This window comes from Mirounga leonina, unplaced genomic scaffold (assembly GCF_011800145.1).
Source record: "Mirounga leonina isolate KUSES-001 unplaced genomic scaffold, KU_Mleo_1.0 Mir_115, whole genome shotgun sequence".
Taxonomy (NCBI): domain Eukaryota; kingdom Metazoa; phylum Chordata; class Mammalia; order Carnivora; family Phocidae; genus Mirounga; species Mirounga leonina.
Genome location: NW_023270268.1, coordinates 88,733,368 through 88,744,559, shown reverse-complemented (window position 1 = coordinate 88,744,559; position 11,192 = coordinate 88,733,368). Strand labels below are relative to the sequence as shown.

Sequence of the window (11,192 nt, the reverse complement as noted above, 5' to 3'; positions counted from 1 at the left end):
GGAGAAGAAGCCATAAAGCCAGACACGGAGAAGAAGCCATAAAGCCAGACACGGAGGCTTGAGAGGGAAACCCCAGGTGAGTCTGAATGTGGGATTCCCTCAGTTGTCTTCCGTGGACCCCAGCATCTCATTCTTTCACACCGTGGCCCAGACTGGCCACAGCCCTCAGAATCTCAGAGGGTGACCTTTCCCACAGAGGCCAGGGTAGCAGGAGGAGTATCATGGAGAAAAAGAGAGACAAGTCTGAGAACCCAAGCCACTGACTTTAGAGAAGAAGCTATCCCCCCCCACCATTTTTTTTTAAGATTTATTTATTTATTGGAGGGGGTGGGGAGGGGCAGAGGGAGAGGGAGAGGAACTCCAGCAGACTCCTCGCTAAGTGCAGAGCCCCATGGGGCTCCACCGGGGGCTTGACATAAGGCAGGGCTTGATCTCCCTGCTGAGTGTGGAGTCTGACGCAGGGCTCAATCTGAGGACCCTGAGGTCGTGACCTGAGCCAAAAATCAAGAGTTGGACACTTAACTGACCGAGCCACCAAGGCCCCCTAGCCCCCTCAGCCATCCCCCACCCCCGCCATTTTTTAAAGCATGGCTGGTGGCAGCAGAAAATTCACAAAGAGCTGTAGCAGCCCCAAATGGGCTAGGATAGCCCTGTGTCCCCTGTGTCCCTGTTGTTAGGGAACCCCTCCATCTCATCATCAGATGTGACATCAGAGCAGAGCAGGGGACCTTCAAACCTTTCTCTCCTAGTATTCAATACACTAACCCCATGGTGTGCATCTCTGCTTTTCCCACTGCTCTCCCCTTCAGGACTCCTGGGGACCAGACACCCAGAATGTATTTGTAATGTCCTGAGGAATGCACTCAGACATTATAAACTATGTTCACACCCCCTCATCCCCTTAAAAGCCCAAGCTTCGTGAGTCCCGAATTTAGTCTCACAGTGAGTGGCCAGGCAAGGTACTCAGAGGCAGAGGGAGGAAGCACAGATAATCCATAAAGTAGAACACTAAGAGGGGATGACATTCCTCAGGTATTTATTGGGTAACGCATTCCTTTGAAAACTCTAAAATGCTATAGGATAAGGATGCTAGATGCTGTGCATCATACAAGTGCAACGTAAAACATAATCCTCGCCCTGCAGGAAACAAGGCATATACACAATGTCATTTTTGAAATAATGTCAAAATAAGTGTTCTACACAATAGTTTCTATTGATGTTTGGAAATGCAGCAGAGATCAGCTCGCCATAACCAAACGGATGGGAATCAGAACAGGCTGTGCACCCAGCATGGCAAGCATCGTCAGAGAGGCCCCGGCAGAAGTTCAAGTGCAGGAAAACAAAAACAGGTTAGGTCCATGCGGCGATGGGAAGGGAGAAGGGAAGAGGCCGTACGAGAGCATCATTTTGGGGGCTCTGGGCTGGGTTCAGGCAGACAGGCATCAAAGGAGGGATGTGGTAGAGATCACTTTCAACCCTTCAATGAACCTTGTGCACTGTGTACGGAAGGAGCCCTTCACAGCTTTGATATACACGGGGGAATGCATTCCCTCAGCAGCAGGCCCACTTCAGAGCTCCCAAATGCCATTGCGTGGACCACCATCGTGACGTGTGTCCCGAGCAGGAAATCAAGTTTCACTATTGCATTTTTAGCTGCAAAACTTCCGAGAGCAAACGGAGGCAAACTCTGGCTTTTCTTCCACTGGGGAGAGTAACCCAATTTGAAGAGTAGGCACCAATTAGCTAGGTGAGAAGCTCAAGCTGTGAATCTTGAAGAGCTTTAAGCTGATGGCAAATTGCAATTCTTCGGGTGGCAGTGGGAGGTAGGGACAATGCCATCCTGAAGACCTGACCTGCAGTGGCTGATCATTACGTGATTTATGTCTCTTAGCGACCAGAGGAGCACCCATTTAGACGTCTTGTGAGAGAGGCTCCTTTTTAAGCCCAGGGTTATTATTTGTTCTCAGAGAAAGTGCTTTGGATGCCACTTCAAAATTAAATTTGTTAAGAACTAATTATAAAATTAAGCTTCATGTAAATCCACTGACCTTTGGTTTTCTTATCTGTAAAAGGTGGATGATCCAGGCCCTACCTTTTTCCTGAGATAAGGCTGAGGTGGTGTTTTGTAAGCTGGAAAGCACTAGGAAAAAATTACTAGTGTTAAGAGTTTGTGGTATGTCTTTAACATCGTAATAAACTTGCTAGGTAAAGAGCCACAGGCTCACATAAGTGCCCACAGGAAGGAGAGGGCGTCCTGCAGATCTCCAGGCTTCACCCAGAGCCCACTCGCTTTTATTTCGTACATTTGATATTTATCCATCGGTATGCTTTTTGTTATAAGTAACCCAAAACCCTACTCAATTCGAAGGGGCTGAAACCAAAGCAAATATAATAATTCACATGACAGGAGGTGTAGGCATTCCAAAAAAAACCCCACCCAGCTCACGGTTCTTTCCAATTTCTCCACTATGCCAACCTCTGTCATTCCACATCCCACTCTGCCATCCCCAGTAGGTTTTTTTTTTTCCCAAAGAAAGTTCTGAAAGTTACAATTTGGCTGCCAAAAGCAATCAGGGCTGTGTGTCTCTTCATTTCTATCTACTTGGAGAATGAATTCCTGTGGCCCTCTATTGCTAGTGAGGAAGAACTTTCTCAGAAATCAGCAGAGAACCTCTCTTCAAATCCCATTAGTCAAAATTCTGTCATGTGTCCATTTATGACCCAACCACTAATGAAGGAAAAGAGTGTCCCCTTAAACCAAGCAGGCCACCTCCTTAGGCTGAGGTCAATCCCAAATGTCATTGCTGCTACTCGGGGAGAGGGTGTGGAATGAATAACGGGAAGTTAACCACAAGATTTCCTACCCAATTACAAGGACTTTAGTTTATCCATTTCCCAAACCCATATCATAAACGCAAATTGGAAGTGAAGGGACATTTGCTTTAGGCAGGTACATTGTGTCTAGCAAGAAGGGACATCAGTCACCAAGAAGCATAGCTGGAAAAACTAAAAAGCAGACACAAAAATGCAAAACCTCAGGGAGCCATTTGGTATAAGCCAAGAGTCCCCCAAGCCCCACTGAATTACAGCCCCATACAGTAATTAAGGTTCCTAACATACCCGTGGGACATCAAGAAAAGGTTACATTTATGCTTGTGTGACTGTTTAAAAAGGCAGGGGCGCATGTAATACATTTTACAGAGAATTGCAAACACAGCGGCTGACAATTTTTTTAAGTGCTGTTGCTTAAGTGGACAAATCTTAAACGAGTTAGAAAACTTTGAAATTTGGAATGACCCAGCCCAGCTTCCCTGGAGAGCTGGGCTTTAGTGTGCAGACTGTAAAGAGGATCCCCGGCAGGCAGCAAGATGTCACGGCTGGCCTCCTCCCAGACTCCTTCTCGCTGATGGAAATTGATTGCCCCTCATCTCCTGACGAGGTAGCTGATTACCAATGCCAAACAAATAGGTATTTTTATGATGGTGTTGCTCTTCTAGAACAAATAGTCAGACTGCCAGCCCCACCTAAATTTATCATATCAGAGTCTCACAGGTGTGGCCCACACCCTTCTTTCCTTAAAGTTCCCCTAGAAAAAAACTGATGACCAGCCAGACGAAACCTCATGCTACCTCTCTGAGAACCCAGAATGTTCTGCAAAGGGGAAAAGCCCTACGAATGAGAGAGCCAGGCCTCATGGACTCTAAGAGTTAGCCTCTTTTGTACGTTCTTAAAACAGGAAGGCCAGCATGAAATGTCAGAGAGAGCAGAGGTTGTGGACACTTAGCCCTCTGGGAACAGGCACCGCTCTGCCTCACCCCAACAGGAATGTCGGAACAGTACCTGACACACACCACCATCAGGTAAGTCTCTTGCTCAAGAATCACAGCCAGTCCACCTCCTAGACCCAGCTGCTCCCCTCCTCCATCTCTTCCTGCCCACAGTCTTCCCTGCCAGGCCCCACCCCCCCAGCTTGACAGCCCCCTACCCTCCCCAGCCAGGAAGGACATTCTTTGTCACCACAAATGGCACCACCACCAGTTTCTACTCACAGGTTCCCTTTGTAATTGACCACCCCCCACCTCCATCCTATCTCACTCTTCAAGACCTTCTTCATGTTATATCCAGGCCAAGTCCCTCTCATTGCAACTGGCTGAGTGTGGCGGTGGAACTGGGACTCAGGACTCCATGGTCACCAGAACATGACTTCCAGGGACCAAAGGGTGGTTAGCCTGAAGGGAAGATATGTACTTTTTACCTTTCTCCAGAAAAGGGAGAGCATGATGTCCTGACCTCAAACTCTCCAGCTAGGGAGACATGGGTCCCAGGCCAGACAGAAGTGACTGCAAACAGAAGTCACCATGTTCTGCAGGCCAGCCCTCAGCTTCTCTGACACTCTGCCCCCACCTCTCCAACTCCTGTGACCTTTAGTTACCAGCCTCTGTGCAGCCAGAGATTATGGGGTTGGCCATTACCCGAAGGCTCTTCCAGTTCCGGGCCCACTTAGCACCATGTGTGTGGCCTTGGAGATGGCCTGCAACCTCTCTGAACCTCAGTTTCCTCTTCTGGGATGGGTAATGCTTGTCTTGGCTCATCTCCCCAATTCTCATGAGGCTTGAAACCCACAACAAATGTGAATGTGCTCCGTCAACCAGAAAGCACTGTTCACTCATGAAGGATCACTGTCCACTGGGCTCAGAGCATCTCCAGCTGGGAAAAGTGTCTCATTCATCTTTGTGTCTCCAGTGTCTGGAGTTGGCAAATGTCTCCTGAGGAATGGCTGGGGGTGGTACATGAACTGAATGAGGAGAGGGCAATAAAGCAGGATGGGAGTGCCTGCCAAGCCAGGACAGTGAAAATGAAGAAAGTCGGGGAGAGAAGAAATGTCCCCTCTTTCCTATCACCCTCCAGGCTCCAGGACCAACAATGTCCCCCAAATGGTGCTCCCCCACCACTGATTAGATAGGTAGCTTTTAAAAGCTACTCTAGCTCCAAATAGAAATAGAAAAAGATGTTTTAAAGCTTTTCCATGCCAATTTAAATAAAATAGCGAACACATCCAACCTTGAAGCTAAATGGAAAACCCCTTTTTGTTACCAACCTTCCAAGGTGCTTGCTTGCCTTGGCTGGTGCCACACGGAACACTGGGGGACTTGGAAACTTGGGGTGGGGCCCTGGAGGGCACAGCTTTCCCCTAACTCCATGTTGCTTTGGTTTTTCTGGAGGAACAGGCACACCCAGGATGACAATTGGGTAACTTAAGTAAAGGGAGGAATTATTTCTACACACAGAGCGGCTCCAGTCCTGGGAACCCACAGGCAATTCCTACCCCCCACCCCCATCAGCTCTGCTCCCCGCACCTACCCCGCCACCACCACCCCCATTCTCCGAAAAGAAACACGACCCCTTAGGAGATGAAAAGCGCAGCTGCTTTTCACCACATACAACCCCTCCTACTACAATCTCCACTTCATTGTCAATATTCCTGCCTCCTTTGCATCCCCAGGCCTAAGTCATAATAGCATAAGTGGGATACGCTGTAAAGGAGAACCCCCTCCCAACTCATAAAAGCATGAGGAATCAGAAGGTAGTAATTTGGGGACATAGAAGAATACTGCCACAACGTGACCCTCGCCCTCTGAGCGTGGGGGCAAACTGGCAAACCAGCACACCGTCTTGGGCACATCCCTGCCACACCCACACGTAAACACACGCATGCACATACATGCATCTTGTTCTTGCCCCCTTCCTTCCTCCCCACTCCGTGTTAGAGCTGGACAGGGCCTTGCTCCCATGAGCAGAGGGCGGACAAGGGCGCTCTGGAGAGCTGCACATCCACAGCACCTGACCCTTCTCTCTCTCTCCAGGATAGGTAGAGCACAGGACCCACGGCAGCCACCTCCACCCTCACCTCCCAGCTCCCTGACATCTGTTGAGCACTTCTCAACTTGAAACCTCGATTCTTCCCTTTTAATAGGAGACTGAGTCAAGTATAAATCCAGTTCCACAAACACATCTAGTCCACGCCAAGCAGCAGACTAAACGAAGGAAAGAGGCAGAAAATGGATAAGCCACTGTCAAAGGATAGTTTTCCAAATGCTCTCATATAAATGTAATTTATAATTCAACTCATTAATGAGGGATGGTAAGGCTAGCTCCAAAGAGAACTTGAAAACGGGGGTTTGTATAATCAGTCAGGGAAGGCACGCAGAAATGAGTTTGTGAAGCCGAGACACAACTGGTTAATGACCCACAGGGCAAAAAAAAACCCCCGTAACTTTGGGGTTATCTCTTCCACTGAACAGAAATCATTTGCATCTCTGCTGGGTAAAGCTTTGTGTTATCTTATCAAAACCTATATGTTAACATTTAACTTCATAAAGTCTGGCCCCCAATCAATAATACATTGAAAGTCAAGCAAAAGTACCTCCCCCTAGAGCATTAAATAACCTTTGGGTGGACCTGTTAGGCAACAGTCTGAGGTTGCTAGGACATGCAATGAGCCTTTTGCCTTGTCTTCAAGGGGCTTCCAACACCTGGCAAGGCAAGACTGTCAGACATGGCAGAGTTAAACAGTTCCAGAAGAATCACTGCTGATTTTGTTGGGCGTGACAATGGTACAGTGTTTGTGTACAACGTAAATACATCTTAACCAGTTGAGATATACACTGAAGTCTCCATGATAAGATTTCATGAAACCCAGGATTTATTTTAAAATATGCCAGGATAAATAAAAGTTTGGCGCGGGGTGCGGGGGGGTGTGGAATAGATGAAACAAGATGGACAAAGTATTGTCAACTGTTGGAGCGAAGTAAGGGATACATGGGGATGCATGTATCGGTCTATTTGAGACTATGTTCAAACTGTTGTTCACGCTACATCCTATCACATGGTTACCATCTTCTCACACACTACGTGATTCACTGTGGTTTTTTCTCTGTGTCTCCTGCTTAGAAGAGAAACTACGTGGGGCAGGGCTTCTCATCAGTGCTTCCCACTCACAAGCACCCGAAGGGCCATGTGCAGGTGGGGGGTGCACAGCAGGTATTTGTGAAAGGATTCTTTGAGGCGTCCCACCACTCAGGGCCCAGGAGAAGGGGCCACTTGCATCAGGTGGGCTGGTCCCAAGCTGTTGGGGAGCAGAGCAGGAGGACAAGGTGTGCAGGCCGGCCAGAAAGAAGCCCCGGGAAGGACGTTTTTGTTTTTTTTTTAAATTTTATTATGTTATGTTAATCACCATTCATTAGTTTTTGATGTAGTGTTCCATGATTCATTGTTTGCGTGTAACACCCAGTGCTCCATTCAGTACGTACCCTCCTTAATACCCATCACCAGGCTAACCCATCCCCCCACCCCCCTCCCCTCTAGAACCCTCAGTTTGTTTCTCAGAGTCCATAGTCTCTTATGGTTCGTCTCCCCCACCGATTTACCCCCCTTCATTTTTCCCTTCCTACTATCTTCTTTTTTTTTTTTTTAACATACAATGTATTATTTGTTTCAGAGGTACAGGTCTGTGATTCACCAGTCTTACACAATTCACAGCGCTCATCACAGCACATACCCTCCCCAATGTCTGTCACCCAGACACCCCATCCCTCCCACCCCCCACCACTCCAGCAATCCTCAGTTTGTTTCCTGAGATTAAGAATTCCTCATATCAGTGAGATCATATGACACATGTCTTTCTCTGATTGACTTATTTCAGTCAGCATAATACCCTCCAGTTCCATCCACATCGTTGCAAATGGCAAGATCTCATTCCTTTTGATGGCTGCATAATATTCCATTGTATATATATACCACATCTTCTTTATCCATTCATCTGTCAATGGACACCTTGGCTCTTTCCATAGTTTGGCTATTGTGGACATTGCTGCTATAAACATCGGGGTGCACAGGACGGGGTTTTGAGAAGAGGTTGTGGAGAGTGTTCAAGGTGGGGGATCCCAGGGGGCCGAGCGCTGAGAAATGGCCACTGGGCTGAGTCACTGGAAGCCCTCCGAGAAAGTCGCTCAGGGAAAGGGACAGTGGCCACTGGAGCGTGAGAGGCTAAGGTGGGAACGGGGGAAGGGAGGGACAGAGGTCGCAGGCAGAGACCACACATCTGAAAACCTGACAGATGAGACACAAAGCAGAGGCAATCCAGGAAGCAGTCAAGGCAGGTGCACGTCTGTGGAGAAGAGGCAAACTGGGCCTGTTTGGAGATGGGAGGAGAGAGGCATGGCCATCCAAGTAGCGGGTAGGATGTGGACCTGTTGGACAGGGCTCTCCCCTGGGCCCTGGGTTCAGGGGCTGGGGCAGGAGGCGGGGCCTCCGGCTGGAGAGGGTGGGCCTGCAGCTGCCCAGGGCTGTGGGAGGGGGCTGCCTGCAGGACTGCAGGTGGGCCTTTGATGTGGCTCAGGCTGTGGGGCAGAGAAACCTGAGCTTCCCGAGCGTGGCCCGCTGCATCAATGCCACCCAGTCTTCAGTGAGGCCGCAGAAGATGTGAGCCCGTGGGCCCGTGGCAGGGCTGGCAGGAAATGAAGGCGCAGCATTTCAGCTGGAGATGAAAGGGAGTTTGTACCCAGACTCCTACCCACACACCCACACTCCATTCTCTCCTCTCTGGGAGGGGTTCTCAGTGTGGGGAGCAGGCTGAGACTCCTACTCTCTTTTCCATTTCCTCACTTCACTGAGAAGAACACCCAGTGGGGTGTCTGTAAAGAGAGAGACTGGGGATTGAGGGAAGGGTCTTCCTTATCTTTGCAGGTTTCAACAAGCTTCCCCTGTGGGATGAGGGAGGGAGCCACGCATACATCAGGTAAAAACCCAGAGACAAAATTTGTCCCCTCAGCCCTTGCACGTCAGCCCAACCCCACCCCCGTGTTTAGAGATTTACCACCTCCATTCACAATTCTAACCATGTATGAGAGACAGAGACAGAGAGATAAAATATGAGAGAATGCAGTTTCATAGCTACTCCGTAAAGGACCCTGCCCATGTCCCCTGCTCTGTTTCCAGCCACAGACACTCACCAGTGACCTTGAACTCCTGCAGGGGTTCAGGACCCTACTCCTCACCCCACACTGGAAATATAAAATCAAGGACCCTGTTTTTGAGAACATGCCCCATTCCATGCTTTGAAAGAAAGAGAAAGGGAGGGGGCGGCCATGATGTTTTCTGCTTCAGCTTTCATTAACAACCCAACACACACTGATTGAGGCTTCGGTGCCAGGCATTGGGCTGGACAAAGGGACACGAAGACAAACGGGGCTCTCTCCCTGCCCTGGGAGACGGAGCTCACATCAGGGAGACTATCACAGGTTCTCAGGCAGTACGGGCAGCAACAAGGGCTGAGGGCAAGGCAGAAAGAGGTGCCCCAGAGTTTCTCTCCCTGACTGTCCCTGAGATTCACTTGGGGAGCCCTGAAAATTAGACCAATGCACAGCCCCCCTTCCCCCGCCGGGGCCGAGGGAATCCCTCTTTGATGGTGGGGTCTGGGCTTCATTAGTTTTAAACCAACCCCCACCCCTCACCCCCCAACACCCTGATGATTCCACTGTGCTGCCAGGTAAGAGAACTATTAAAGCATACATCCCTTTTCAAAATGGACATGACAAAGGATAAGGAGCCAGGGCCCCAGGGAAATGCTACCAGCTCAGATTTGCCCTTGCCCACCAGAGCATGGCATGGCATGGCAAGTGGGCAGTAACAGTCCCCCCTCCTCAAATGGCCACCCTGGCCAGTGCCAGGACAACCCAGAGCAAGAAGGGAATGGTTTGGGCTCTTTCCCCCCACAACTTTGACCTCAAAGGTGGAAAAGACGCATCCTGTCCCTCTCTTTCTGAAACATCCAGAAGCATCCTGTCCCTCTCTTTCTGAAACTCCGTCTGAGTTTTATTGTTGCCTTTTTTAAGCACTCCAGTGTGCTGGAGGAATGAAAAGGAACAGCACCCCTGCTGAGTGTCCTAGATGCCCAGGGAAGGGAGAGGCACTGCGGATAACTATGGGCACTGTGGGTGGGCATCTTCCAAGTCCAATTCTAAACAGATCTAGAGAGGAGCAGGCAGGGTTTAAGGAATGGAGCAAGTAGCCAAGATGGCTAGCTCTGCTGGGTGTGGGGCAGGGAGCCCTCAACAAGTCCAGAACACCAGGGCTCACCAGAGCCTGGCATGAGTCCCCTGAGAGCAGATACTATGTGGTGTGATGGGACACAGCATGTAGTTTGGAATTGGAAACAAGGATCTGAAACTGCCTCTTAGTACATGTGTGACTGGGACACATTCTTCCTGGAGAATCTTTTACTTCCCTCCCTCCCTCCTTCCCTCTCTCCCTTCCTTCCTTTCTTTTCAAGATTTATTTATTTATTTTAGAGAGAAAGAGAGAAAGCACGAGCAGGAGGGGCACAGGGAGAGACAGAATCCCAAACAGACTCTGCACTGAGTGTGGAGCCTGATGAGGGGCTCAATCCCACAACCCTGAGATCAGGACCTGAGCCGAAACCAAGAGTGGGATGCTCAACCGACAGTGCCCCCCCAGGCGCCTCTCTTCATTTCTAAAATGAGTGTAAGAGTACCAAACTCAGAATTGTTTGTTATCAGTATAAGAATTAAATGAGATAATGTACAAAGCAATTAGAACAATGTCTGGCATAGAGTTCAGTAAAGGGAAATTGTGGTTGTTGGGAGAAGGAACTAAGGATGTGGATGCTCTTTGACAACAGTGAAGCACTTCATTAAATCATGGGTTTTGTCAATATCCTCCTACATCATTTTGCCCAGAGCAGGTGAAGGTGAATTACCTGAGACTCTACGGAGCCAGTGAGTGGCCCGGGCAGTTCCTAGGCATGTAGCCCCGCAGGCAGGGCAGGCAAGGCCAGCGACTCCGCAGACTGCAGTGGGGCTAACGGGCTTCCTGCCTCCCCCGGAACTGTTACCCTCTGGAAGGCAAGAGCTGTGCTTTATTCACCCCCGTCTCGCCAGCACCCAGCACAGTCCTGGTGCGTGATGGCTGCTCAAGTCAACAATCCTCGTTATTGGACAGCTCTGTCAAGGTGGAACTGGAGAGGCTGATAGGGCAGGTCAAGGGCTCAAGTCTGTGAACCCAAAGAAGGTCCCTGTGTTGTGCTGCGGGGAGAGCTGTCAGAGCCCAGAGGACCAAGCAGGCAACTCCAGGGCGCCCAGCTCAATCCTGGGCACCCCTGCCAGCCTCCACCT

General features: G+C 49.6%; 1 protein-coding gene and 1 long non-coding RNA gene across 2 annotated transcripts in view; one reads left to right on the top strand and one right to left on the bottom strand.

Moving 5' to 3' along the window:
- The window catches only part of LOC118007022, a 16,406-nt gene extending 12,600 nt beyond the window's left edge, over positions 1-3,806 (top strand). Inside the window, exon 3 of the long non-coding RNA XR_004678251.1 lies at positions 3,737-3,806. This is a non-coding gene — a long non-coding RNA (uncharacterized LOC118007022). The remainder of the gene's footprint in view (positions 1-3,736) is intronic.
- SEMA5B (semaphorin 5B) overlaps positions 1-11,192 on the bottom strand; it is a 118,672-nt gene that overhangs the window by 89,341 nt on the left and 18,139 nt on the right. The window lies entirely within an intron of this gene.